The sequence below is a fragment of the Chrysochloris asiatica genome, unplaced genomic scaffold (assembly GCF_000296735.1).
Source record: "Chrysochloris asiatica unplaced genomic scaffold, ChrAsi1.0 scaffold00203, whole genome shotgun sequence".
Taxonomy (NCBI): Eukaryota; Metazoa; Chordata; class Mammalia; order Afrosoricida; family Chrysochloridae; genus Chrysochloris; species Chrysochloris asiatica.
Window position 1 is genome coordinate 3,165,298 of NW_006408721.1, and position 12,957 is coordinate 3,178,254.

The following is a 12,957-nucleotide window of genomic DNA, read 5'->3' on the forward strand; positions in this document are numbered from 1 at the left end:
TTTTGGCTCTCGTGGACTTGTTTTCATTTTCTTCAGCTTCAGTTTGAATTTGCATATGAGCAATTGATGGTCTGGCCCCTTTAAATTTATGTGAGTGAGTTGGTGTAAGTAGTTTAGAAATAACTTTTGTAGGTTTAAGGGGACCTGACTTAAGGAATTTAGTAATAAGAGATTTGAGTCCTTGAAAGGCTCCAAACTTAAGGGGGTACTGTGGTCAGCATGGAAAATGAGTAGGGTCTTTGAGTGAGATTGTAACCGGCTGTGTCTGGCTCTTCCTGGGGTGTCTGTGTTCCAAACTTTAGGAGGAAACTGTTCAGAAACTTTAAGAGGGATGGAAGGAAGTAAAGGTTTAGGTTTAGGCAGCAAAACCTCACTGAGGAGCCCAAGGAACGATGTTTGAGGATGTAAAAGGAGCTGTGTATGAATTTAGCCATGAGATCTCTTCCTAGTAGATGGGTGGGGCAGTTTGGGAGTATTAGGAAAGACTGGATAAAGACGTGATCTCCCATTGTGCAGGCTTTAAGTCTTTAAGTTAACAGGTTTAATAGGAAATTTTCTCATGCCTTCTGTGAGGTAAGTGAGCATACTGTCTTGGTGTGGTTGATCAGGGAAGTTCCCATTGGGGTCCTGATCTGGACAGCTATGGAGCTGGTAGAAGATCTACCGGTTTCTCTCAGTGATTGAAGTCATCCCTATGCTCTCTAGCTTTTGACCATACATAAACTGTTTCTGCTGGATTAGTACAGGTGGAGAAAATGATGTGGATAGCTCTCCATGCTAAGTCATAGGAGAGGGTAGATATTCAAATTCTTGAAGGAATTTAGTAGAGTGGGCTGAGAAGGTACTTAACTTGGTTTCAATTTGAGATAGGTCTGACATAGATAAAAGGATCTGGAGTAACACCCTCTGAGCCTGCAATTTCCCCAAGGGGGAGCTGCTTGTTTGGGTCAGAAGGCCCCAGAAAAGGTGGCCAGAATGAGTATGGCTGGTGAGGGCAAAGGACAAGACTATAGGAGAGATAATGGAGGAAGGCATGGAAGGGGGATTAAGGGATTGGGAGAAGGAATGCAAGGAGATGGAGGTTAAGGATGGAGCACTTGAGGGACGTCTTCAGGATACATCCCTGTTTTTCATGGACGAAAAGCTAAAAGGGTTTTTCTGGATTTGGGGCCTCCCCAAGGAGGATTTTGAGCTTGTTGAAGGCAACCTCACATTCATAGGTTCATACTAATCCTAATCGTGTCTTCTCTTCTCCCGTTAGGGCCTTATATAATGGTTTTGCAATAAGACCAAAGTTAGGTATTTAAATCCTACAGAACTCTGTCATTCCCAGAAAGTCTCTCAAGTGTCTCTTAGTTGAGGGGAAACCCTCAGTCCAGTAGTTACTGCTTTTCTTTCAGAGGTCAAAGTCCTAGTGTCCTGGGACAGTAGGACTCCCAGGTAGTGTGCTTTTTAAAAAAGTTTTTATTGTGAATTGAGTGATAGTTTACACGATAGAACATGGTTTTACACTTATTGTTTTATTGCAATGATTAGTCTCTTCCATGCATCATCATTCAACAGTATTTGCTTCTATTCCTTCTGTTTTTGTTTTTGGAGTGGGGGGGATGGACACAAAAACAATTAGGACTATATAATCATTTAAACAAGCAAAGGGAACATTCTGCAAGCCTGCCTCCTGGTCACCAGGCAGTGTGCTTTTGTTTTAGAGATTTGGGTCCCTAATTCAGAAGGAAACTTTGATCAGGGGTTTGTACATTCAGGAATGTAAACGAAAGCATGCAGGAAGTATTTATCTCGGAAGTGGTGTAACAGTGGCTTAGTTAAGCATTCCTACTGGGATTTCCCTTCCACCCCCACAACCCTGTACTCAGTGGAAAACAAGGGTCCAAGTAAAGCTGGCAAGATGGAGAAGATTGAGCCTGTGTCTAACCTGAATAACCTCATATGCATGCAAAAATTGGACAGTGAATAAGGAAGACCATAGAAGAATTGATGCCTTTGAGTTATGGTGTTGGAAGAGAATATTAAAAGTAGCTATGGGCTGCCAAAAGAACCAATAGATCTGTTTTGGAAGAAGTGCAGCCAGAGTGCTCCTTAGAGGCCAAGATGGCCAAACTTCGTCTCTCATACTTTGGACATATTGTCAGGAGGGACTAGTCGCTGGAGAAGGATATCATGTTTGGTAAGGTGGAGGGTCAGAGAAAGACCCCTAATGAGATGGACTGGCCAAGTGGCAGCATTGATGGACTCAAACATGGCAACAGTAGTGAGGTTGGCCCAGGATTGGGCAGTGTTTCATTCTGCTGTGCATAGATCACTATGGGTCAGTATTGACTCAATGGCACCTAACAACAACAACAACCTTCCACCTCAACAGACATTCCAGACTCAACAGCAGTGATGATGATGCTCTTGTTGCAGAGAGCTTAGCTAGCCTCTGATCACCCTCAGTGCAAAGTTCCCTTAACCTGAGGGGCAGGGACCTGTGCCATCAGGGGGCTGGGGTCTTTGCCCAGTGGAGTTCAATGTTGGATGCTGGACACTCTCAGTGCCAGTGCCCTATCTGCTAACAGTTGTGGCATTGGTTCAGATCAAGATTATGTGCTCTCAAAGGTCTCTGGCTGTTTTTCTATTATCTTCTTCTGCCCCTATAGTCAAAGGGGTTTCGTTGAGGTTGGAGGGAGGTAAAATTAACTGGGTGTCCTAAATCAACTGCCTATAGCCTGTTTCTCAATTTTATTTATTTATTTTTCTGTCCTCTGTACTGTCCTCAGCCTTATCACGGTTATTAAATACTTGTTAGCCTCCTCTACTAGTGGGGATAAAGGTCCCAGTTCTGCCTTTCTTAATTTTCTTCTAATGTTTAGGTAGGCCTGAATCAAGAAGTACATATTCAGGACCGCCCTCCTTGTATCAGAATCTAGGTCCACATTTATGTATGATCTAAATGCCTCAGTCAGCCTGCTCAAGAAGGTTGGGGGATTTCCCCCTTTCTCCTGAGTAATCTCTTTAACTTTGTCTTAACTGATTGTTTTGGACACACATTCCTCCTTACCCTCCACACCCTTCCTCCACTCCTTAGTCCAATCCCTTAACCCTCCACAGACTAGTCCTTCCCCCTCCCTAGCCACACTTGTTCTAGTAGACGTTTCCAGGGCCCTTCTGGCCCAGTCTACCAGCTCCGTCTCCAGGAAGTTCCAGACTCAGAGGGTGTTACTGGAGTTCAGATCCCTTTTTCTTTGTCAGACCTATCTCAAATTGAAATCAAGTTAGGTACCTTCTCAGTCGACCTTACTAAGTTCATTGCATTTGTAAAAATCATCATCATCCTTTAAAAAAAAAAGCAATTAAGATACTTGTAACATGTAAAATGAAAAAAGAATGGTTTTGAAGACTTAAATTTAGTTTACTTAATGTTATTAAAATTATTACATTATTATAATAATATCTTCTTTAAATTTAGCATCTCATTGTGACAGGACAATAGTCTGACTGCCAGCCACTGTAGTCAATATCTGAGACACAGTGAGAATCAATATACATTTTATTGATAGATCTGGAAGGCAATGTGAATCCTTCTCTGCAAGACTGTCTTCCCTTCCCTAATATAGTCAGAACTTTTCTACCCCTCTAGGTATCAATTTGGAGTCCTGATGTGGCGCTGTGGGCTAATAAGTCAGACTGTAAAGTAGTTTGAACTGCAAGGTCAGTGGTTCAAGCTCACCAGCTGCTCGATTGTTGTTGTTGTTGTTGTTACGTGCCGTGACCCCATACAGGGTTTCCGAGGCTGTAAATCTTTATGGGAGCAGAAAGCCTCATGTTTCTCCCGCAGAACAGCTGGTAGTTTCGAATGGCTGACCTTGTGGTTTGCAGCCCGATTCGTAACCACTACATTACCAGAGCTCCTTATGGGCTGGAATTGACCTGACACCCTTTAACAACAAGGTATCAATGTAAGGAGTTCTCGTAGTGTAGTGGCTATGAGTCAGACTGAAAACATCAAAGTCAGTAGTTTGACATTACCAGCTGTTCCATGGGAGAAAGATGAGGCTTTCTGCTCCTGTAAACATTTACAGCCTCAGAAATCCCATACATGGTCACTAGAAGTTGGAACTGACTCCACGGCACACCACCACCACCATGTATCAATCTATTATTTTCTCGGAGTTTTATGGCTCTTTCATGGGGGGAGGGATACAGTTTATGTCCCACTGAGTCAAGGTGCCTTACATCCTGCTAGTCCTCCTGGCTTGTCTTCTTATCCTAAGTTTAAATCAACACTATGACATTAAATCCTTTGTCTATGGTTCCTGGAGCACAGGGTAAAGGTTAGTCAGAGCAGTAATGACTGGGAACAATGATGAAAGGGTTTGAACAGAGAGGGAAAAAAAGTTATTAAAAACCTTTCCTCCTCATCATAACTGTAAATTTGTAACTAGCCATTTTTAGAAATCAGAGAATAAGTTTGATAAAAATAAAATTCATTGCAAATGTAGAATTAACTCATTTAAAAAAAACCCACAAACTTGTGAAGAATATCAAATGTGCACAAAGTAGAAAGTATTGTATAATGAATCACCTTGGTTCTATCACCCAGAAATAATTGTCAACTGATAATCTTATTTCATCTATGCCCCATGATTAGTTTCCAACTATATTATTTTGACAGAAATATCCTAAGTTATATCTTTTTAATCTATAAATATTTTAGTATATTAATGAGAAAGATAAGGAATCTTTAAAAAAAAATCATAACCCAAATGCAACTGTTTTGTCTAAAAAAGTTATTATTATTATTTAAATCCTGAAGTAACGAGTGTTTAAATTTCTAATAGTGCAACAAAAGGTCAATATTGTTTACAGAGGAAGATCACAAATGAATCGAAATAGTCCTCACCATCCTGGCACTTGTGAGCATGTAGAAGTACTCCCCAAACCAGTAGGAGGGGTATCACCTTTTGAACAATGCCTGGGGAGGGGAGGGGAGGGAAATGATCTGAGGGCCAGAGAAGGCCAGATCCACAGTGCCCACCTGACACAATGGACAAGACGACAGTACAAGAGTTAAGTAAGTATCGTACAATGGGCCCACAGTGAAAAATAAGTATACGAAGTCTTGTCTGCTGAATTCAGGAAAGAAAGAATTACTAGAGACCAGAGTAATATCAAGAACTCCTAGAGAGTGTTCAACACAAACTGGTGCCAAGGGCTTGAGCGAGAGAAAGGAGAGGGATTGATGAACAGAAAGAACAGGTGAAGATCACAACTCAGAACAGGGTCTGGGGCCCCTTTAACAAGTAGAAAGAGATTAGAGTTTGCTGGGAAAGCTCCAGAAACCAGGACTTACTAGAGGGCAGTTGAAGGATGATAGATGTGAGAGAAAATATGCAGCAGCCTCAGCCTTAGTAGAGATAAGAAAGGCAGACGAGGTGGGTCTTGGGGACTTGAGGAGGAGGACAGGAAGGAAAAGCATACACAGGCACAACTTAGATCAGGGTTGCCAGCAAGTTCAAAGAAAGCTTGAACATAGAGGACCTTGGACCATTTGTTAAGGTGTTGGCAATAACTGTCAAATTTTTTAGTTTCTAAATTTATATTGGGGCCAAATTATTGCAGTAAAAGATTAAATATTTAGACTTGAGGTTGGCCAGTCCTAGTGACTTCAGATTCTTAAGGAGATATTCCAAAGAGGAGTCTTTAGGTGAGTTTGAAATAGAGAGAAAGGGCATCTCAGGGATGAGAACATGCTGAGGAAACAAGATGTTCTATTAGAATGTTCCCTGCCTGAACAACCTGAAGAGAGCTGATAGAGTTGAGTCAGTTGTTCCCCAGTCTGATGCCAAACTGAGACCTAGAGATCTTATATAAGAGCTGGGTGTCCCCAGATTCTGGGGCAAGACCAAACCTAGAGGGGAAATGGTCAGGAAGTGCCCTTCAAGACTGTGCCTGGAACAGCAAGTGACAGACCCGATGTCATGTTTTACCAACTGAGAAAGAAAGGTAAAACTATCTCTTCCAACTGAGAGAATGTTTTGCGTCTTGAGATGAGGTGTGATTTACAGACTGAAGTCTTAAACTGGATGGCTGAAGAAGCAGCACCAGGGATTTAGAGACAAGAAGAGGAGAGCAAGTCAAAGCAATTGGTCTCACAAGACACAATAAGGGCGTTAGCCTAAAACTATCTTCTGATGTCTGATGCTCCCCTAGTTGCAAGCACCAGAAAATGACCCAGAAGAAAGGAGATCCCTGTATAGGCTACCAAAATGTTAGGGGTTGTGAAAGAATTCACACGTAGAGAGCTGCATTTACTTTCCAAGGGAAGAAAAGGCCTAACACCAGAGAGGAGTGTGGCCCCAAGGGTCAGGTGTTCTCAGGATTTTTAGGAGGGAATGAAAAGGGGTATTGTAAATAGATGAAATGGGAGGCAGATTTAAAACATAAGTGATGGCATCCTCTGGGCTAGTGTAACAGGATATTGGAAGGGGATTTAAGATATTGTTCATCTGTGTGAGCTTCACAGGAATATTGGGAGGTGATTAAAGATGTTGGTTGCTTGGCCTCTGGGACGTTTACTATGGTCCCTGGGCAGAGTTTAAGGAATCACTCATCAGTGGGACTGGCTGTTCTCCATTCCCAAAAAAGCAGCTCAGTAAAACAGACTAGGGAGTCTCTTTTATCAGCTGGGCTAGCAGTTCTAAGATCCTGCAAAACAAGCTCAGTAAAACAGCCTACAGGCTGGGATCTTACAAGTGTTTAAACACTGAAGCTAAGTCCTTTCACTAATCCTAGTGTTGCCAAGACACCAGAGTTGGTTCATTCTCCAGCACATTACATCATAATCTTCAATTCTTTCTGCCTTTCACTCTGCCATCCTCAGTGTGTTGGCTGTGTCCTGAGACTGGATTCTTCATGACTGCAAAAGAATTGCAGTGTTGGGGAAGAAAGAGTCCCCACTAAATAAATAGTTTTCATCTGTCTAGCTGGGTCTGGTAAAAAGAGATGGGGATAAGATTCTTATGGTTCAAAAGTGAGTAATTGTTATCATGACTAATTGCAACTGTCACAATTAGTTTTGTAACAAAAACAGGGGAGTAGTTAATTTTACAGTTCAGAAACAAAGGGCCCTAGGACCATCAAGGGAGAAGAGCACAAGCGGAATAGGAGAACTTATCCAGAGAAGCAGTGATACCAGAGACGGAGGCAGAGATGGGGACATAGAGAAGGGAACAGCTAAGGACTCTAGATTCATGGGAAGAGAGGGACTTAGAGCTGGTGACCAGGAGGCAGACTTGTAGAATGTGCCCTTTGATGGTTTAAATTATTATATATGCCTGAGTGTTTAACAACAACAACAAAAAAAGAGCTAAAGTGAATAGAGAGAAATACTGTTACTATTAACTGTTAACTGATGGTACATGGAGGTGATTATAATCATTGTAATGAAACAAAGTATATGATTTGTTGAATGTAAAACTGATGATCTGCCCTGTAAACTTTCACTCAATCCACAATAAAAATCTTAAATAATAATAATGATAAAAAGGACTGCAGCAGGTCCAGGGGTGACCCTTCTAGACAATGTCCACAGGAAGAAGATACTCATCTCCCTTTCTAGAGGAGAGTCTCTGATGTCTAATTGCTCCAAACTGTCACATGTTCATCTGCTAGTCAATTACAAAGGGGCTGGGATTTCCATGGCTGGTTTAAATGAACTGGGATTTACCTCTGAGTTGGGCATAGGGTCACTTTCCCTGGAGTATGGACACACCAGTACAATAATAGGAGTTTCTATTAGCAAGGAGTTTCTATTATCATCAGTAAATGTTTCAAGTCCTCTTCACTTTCAGCAAGCAAGGTTGTATCATCTGCATATAGCAGGTTGCTAATGAGTCTTCCTCCAATCCTGACGCCATGTTTTTCTTCATAGAACCCAGCTTCTCATATTATTTGCTCAGCATACAGGTTGAATAAGTATGGTGAAGGAATACAACCTTGTTGCACACCTTTCCCAATTTTAAAACATTCAGTGTTCCCGTGCTCTGTTTGAACAACTGCTTCTTGGTCCAGGTACAGATTTCTCAGAAGTACAATTAAGTGTTCTGGAATACTCATACTTCTCAATGTTGTCCATAGCTTGTCATGATCCACACAATCAAAAGTCTTTGCGTAGTCAATAAAGCATAGGGAAACATCTTTCTGATATTCTCTGCTTTCAGCCAAGGTCCACTGGACATCAGCAATGATATCTCTCGTTCCACGACCTCTTCTGAATCCAGCTTGAACCTCTGGAAGTTCTCTGTCAATGTATGATTGTAGCCGTTTCTGTATTACCTTTAGAAAAACTTTACTCGCTTTAGATATCAAAGAGACTGATGATTTCCGCATTCCGTTGGGTTATCTTTCTTTGGAATGGGCACAAATATGGATCTCTTCCAATCAGTCAGCCAGATAGTTGTCTTTCAAATTTCTTGGCAGAGATGAGTGAGTGCCTCTTGTGCTGCCTCACTTTCTTGAAAGATTTCAATTTTTATTCCATCAATTCCTGGTGCCTTGTTCTTTGCCAATTCCTTCAATGCACTTTGGACTTCCTCATTGAGTATCATTGGCTTTTGTTCATATACTACCTCTTGAAATGGTTGAACATTAACCATTTCCTTTTGGTACAATAACTCTGTGTATTCCTTCCATCTTTTCTTGATGCATTCTGCATCATTTAATAATTTGCCCAGAGAATCTTTCAATAACGAAAGTCGAGGCTTGAATTTTTTCTTCAGTTCCCCAGCTTGAGAAATGCTGACCGTGTTCTTTCTTTTGGGTTTTCTAATTCCAAATCTTTGCATATTTTATGACAGTATTTGGTTTTATCTTCTCGAGCTGATCTTTGAAATTTTCTGTTCAGCTCTTGGACCTCTTCAATTCTTCCATTTGCTTTAGCCTCTCTATGCTGGAGAGCAAGTTTCAGAATCTCTTCTGACTTCCATTTTGACCTTTTCTTTCTTTCTTTCTTTCTTGTCTTCTTAATTACTTTTCGCTCCATTCATGTATGATGTTCTTGATGTCAGTCCTAGCTAGGTCAAATGGGGTATCAACTGCAAGTTTGGGAATTCATACACACCTGCCTGCATTTCACTCTCAGCAGAATGGAGAAGAAAACAGGATCCTTCCGTATACTGTCTACAAGAGACATATCAAAAACATGGAGACAGCTTAAATTTCTAGCAATAGAAAAATGGTTAAACAAACTTTGGTATATATACACAGTGGAATACTATGAAATGTTGAAGAATAAGGATGAATCTGTTAAACACCCCACAACGTGGATGAACTTGGAGTACCATATGCTAAGTGAAATTACAAAATCATAAATTTACAATCACAAAAGGACAAATATTGTATGTGACTGTTGTATAATGTTTAGAAAAGTTATTCTCAATAAAAGAAACAATCTATGATGGTTATGGGGTCAAGCGGGCCTGAGACTTTGCAATTTTAAGCCGTTTCCTTAACAATAAACTTCTTTCAATAATAATAAAAAAAATAGAATGTTCCCTCCCAAAATGAGTTGAAAACCACGGTGTAGAGAGAAGAGACCTCAAGTACAGGGCGACTGAGCACAAGAAGGGAAAAAAAAGAGACTGAAACTTGCTCCCAGGAAGTGAAGAAAAATTGAAAAGGTTGGAATCCATCAGTGTTATTATTAGTCATCTTCTCCTTCATTCTCCCCTTTCTTCTCTCTCATCATCATTTTCTTCTCCTTCTTCATCATCATCATCTCCTTCCCCTTCCATTATCTATGTCGGTGGTGGGTGTGGGCTGTGGAGTTGGTTTCGCCTCATAGTGACCCTGAATAGGGTTTCCAAGGCCGTAAATCTTTATGGGAGCAGAAAGCCTCATCTTTCTCCTGTGAACATCTGGTAGTTATGAACTGTTGACTTTGAGGTTAGCAGCCCGATTCGTAACCACTACACTACCAGAGCTCCTTTCATTATCCATATCAGAACCAAACAGTACTGTAATGGATTTGTCCAAATACCATCTTTAATGATCTAACTCATCTGCACCTGCATCAGAATGATCAGAGAACCAGGTAAAGAAACTCTGGTTTTTCATGTTGCCTTTATTCTGTTTGACTTGAATGTTTCAAGTCCTTTTCAGATTTCCATTTGATTTCAGTTGATTTTGAGGATAGATGGTCACTCTCATTCAGATGAAATTCTTTGGAGAGAACTTTATTTTCGAAGTAAAGATGAAAATCTGTTCTGTAACCTGCTTTAACACCTTCAAATTCTGCCACTTTAACTCTGGTCAAAAAATGCAATGCTTCTGCATCTTCCTCTCCAAGCAAAGCAGACATGTTTGGATTGTTGACAAATAACGTTACTTCAAATTTGGGATTTTGGTGATCAATTCTCACCTCTTCTGAATGAATGGTTGGCGGGGTTTGTTATATTTCTGCTCTACTTTCAAACTCTCCTCACTAGCTTGTACATTGTTGTTCTTCAGCGCGGTTGAGCCAATTCCAATTCACAGGGCCCATGTACAGGATTTCAGAAGGAACTGTCGAAATTTCGCTCCAGTGTATTATCCTGCAGCTCCACACTAGTTTGTACAGTGAAACCCAATACAGGATCGCTATGGGTCGGAACCGAGTCAACAGCACTTAACTTCATTTTGTGCTTCATCAATACATTCAGTTGTTTCCTGCTGTTATTTTTCTGACTGCTCCTCCGCTCCGTAGTGGTTGGATTTGAACTCCTATTTTTCCTGACTTTGGCGCGGGCGCAGAGGTGGTGCTGCTCAGTGGTGGATAGGAGGAGCGGGCGAGAAGGGAAGGCTAAGGGGGCGGGCTGGAGGCTCCCCTCACGCCACTAGTGCGGGCGCTCGCTTTCCCTCCCACTGACTCTGTCTGCCCGCCTTCTCCCGGCGCTCGCTCTGTGTTCCCCTGGCTCGGCCTGGCCTCTTACCGGCCCTTTTCCCCTCCCCAGGCTCCGCTTGGCCGCCTCCTCCCGGGGCTCGCCCTCCCTTCCACTGATTGTTCTGCTCGCCTTCTCCTGGCGTTCGCTGTCCCTCCCTCTAGTTCGGTCTCGCTGCCCTTGCGGCCTGGCGAAGAGGGAGGGACAAGAGCAAGGCGCCAGGCCCCGCCCAGGTTTTAGCTTACAGGCCGGTAGGCGCCTAGGCTAGCTTCTTAATGCTGTGCCTTCTAGCACACTGCTCGACTCTATGTACTTTTTACGGAAGTAAACTCATATCCTCCTTCTACAGAACAGTTAAAGCATTCGGCTAGCAGCCAAGTGCTTAATCAGGGGTCCTTAAGGACTTCCTAAGACCACTAAATCGAACCCAAGGCCATCAAGTAGAATGATTTATAGTAACCCAATAGCGCTGTGTGTTAATGCACAGGACTGCAAACTTGGTTTGAACCTAAAGGTGGGCGGTTCAAGCTCACCAGCCGCTCCTCAGAAACCCTATACAGGGTCTGTATGAGTCAGAACTGACTCGAGGGCACTTTAGCAACAATAGGACAGAAAAGAATTGCTCCATAAAGCTTTGGAGACTAGAAATCTTTATGGGAGCGGGTTGCATTTTCGTTCTCCTGCACAGTGGCTATTGGTTCAAACCGCCAACCTTATGATTTTAGCAGTTGAATGCTTATCTCGCTGCACTACCAGGGATCCTTAATGACGTCCTAACTAACCTACTCACAGCCATTGAGTCTCAAGGTTACTTGTAGTAAACTTATGTAGGGTTTCCGAAACTGGACTGCAAGGTAAGTTTTAAAACTGCAAAGTCGGTAATTCGAGTTTGCCAGTGCTCCTCGGAAACCCCATACAGGGTCACTATGAGTCGGAAACAACTCTATGGTACTTAACAACATATAAGTGAAAGAGCAAAAAGTGGGAGAGTACTCAGTAAGATGATTCTGAAGAGCTGCTTAAAATTTAGAAGTCAATCCTGGTCAAGGCTATTCGCTTAAGAAAAGAATAATTGGGTCACAGTTCTGGGGAATCCAAATAGAAACTGCAATACTAAGACCACCTAAGCCTATGAATATTATTCACCCCTCTCAGTAATAGATGCTTTAAATGTGCCCATTCATTCAAGCCCTAAGGGTGGATAATTTTTTTCTTCCCAGCGCCCAAATTCCAGGCATGTAGTGCATGGTAATTGTGCCATCTCCTTCTGCCTTATACAGGGACACATTAGACTTGAACTATATAAGGGTAAGTCAGAAGCATTGCTATTAGGATTCCAGTTCACACATGTACAGGTTTATTGCAAACAAAACATGTTCAAACATGTTTCTGCGATCAGTGGATGGCTGCAGACAAGTTGTCTAAATTTCGCTAAGGTGTCTTCAAAAAGAGATCCGATCAAGTAGCTTCTGAGTGGATCTGCTGGGCCATCAAATTCAAGGCAGAGAGGTCAACTCAGAAGGTTATGATCACTCTTTTTGGTCATTTCCAAGAGACAATCTTGATAGATTTTCTGGAAGGACATAAGATGATACCAGGGGCTTAGTAGGAAGAAGTTTTTAGAAAATGGAAAACTGCATTAGTGAGAAAAAGTCCAAGTGAATTTGCACTTAGTAATTTTTTTCCATCACAATAATGCACCTGATTTCTTTGAAGGCAGCAAGGGCTGTCCTAGGAGAATTTCACTGGTAAACCCTACCCCATCCACCCTATAGACTGATCTTGCCCCTTCAGACTTCTTTTTGTGCCACAAATTCATGATATCAAAACTGCTGTTTTGACACAGTATAAATGAAAAAGTGCAGAATTCTTTGAGGAGGAATGAGAAAGGTGGAAACACTACCTTCAGAAATGTATACACCTAGATGAAGAATATGTTAAGAAATTATAACTTCACAGTATGTTTTTATTTAATAAATGTTATGATTTTATAGCAATACTTTCTGACTTACCCTTATACACTACTGAAAGCATCATGGCT

At 41.8% G+C, this 12,957-nt stretch overlaps 1 pseudogene; it reads right to left on the bottom strand.

The window, feature by feature from the left end:
- Window positions 1-9,716: 9,716 nt before the first annotated feature.
- On the bottom strand, window positions 9,717-11,712 carry LOC102825045 (annotated as a pseudogene).
- Between the last annotated feature and the right edge of the window lie 1,245 nt (window positions 11,713-12,957).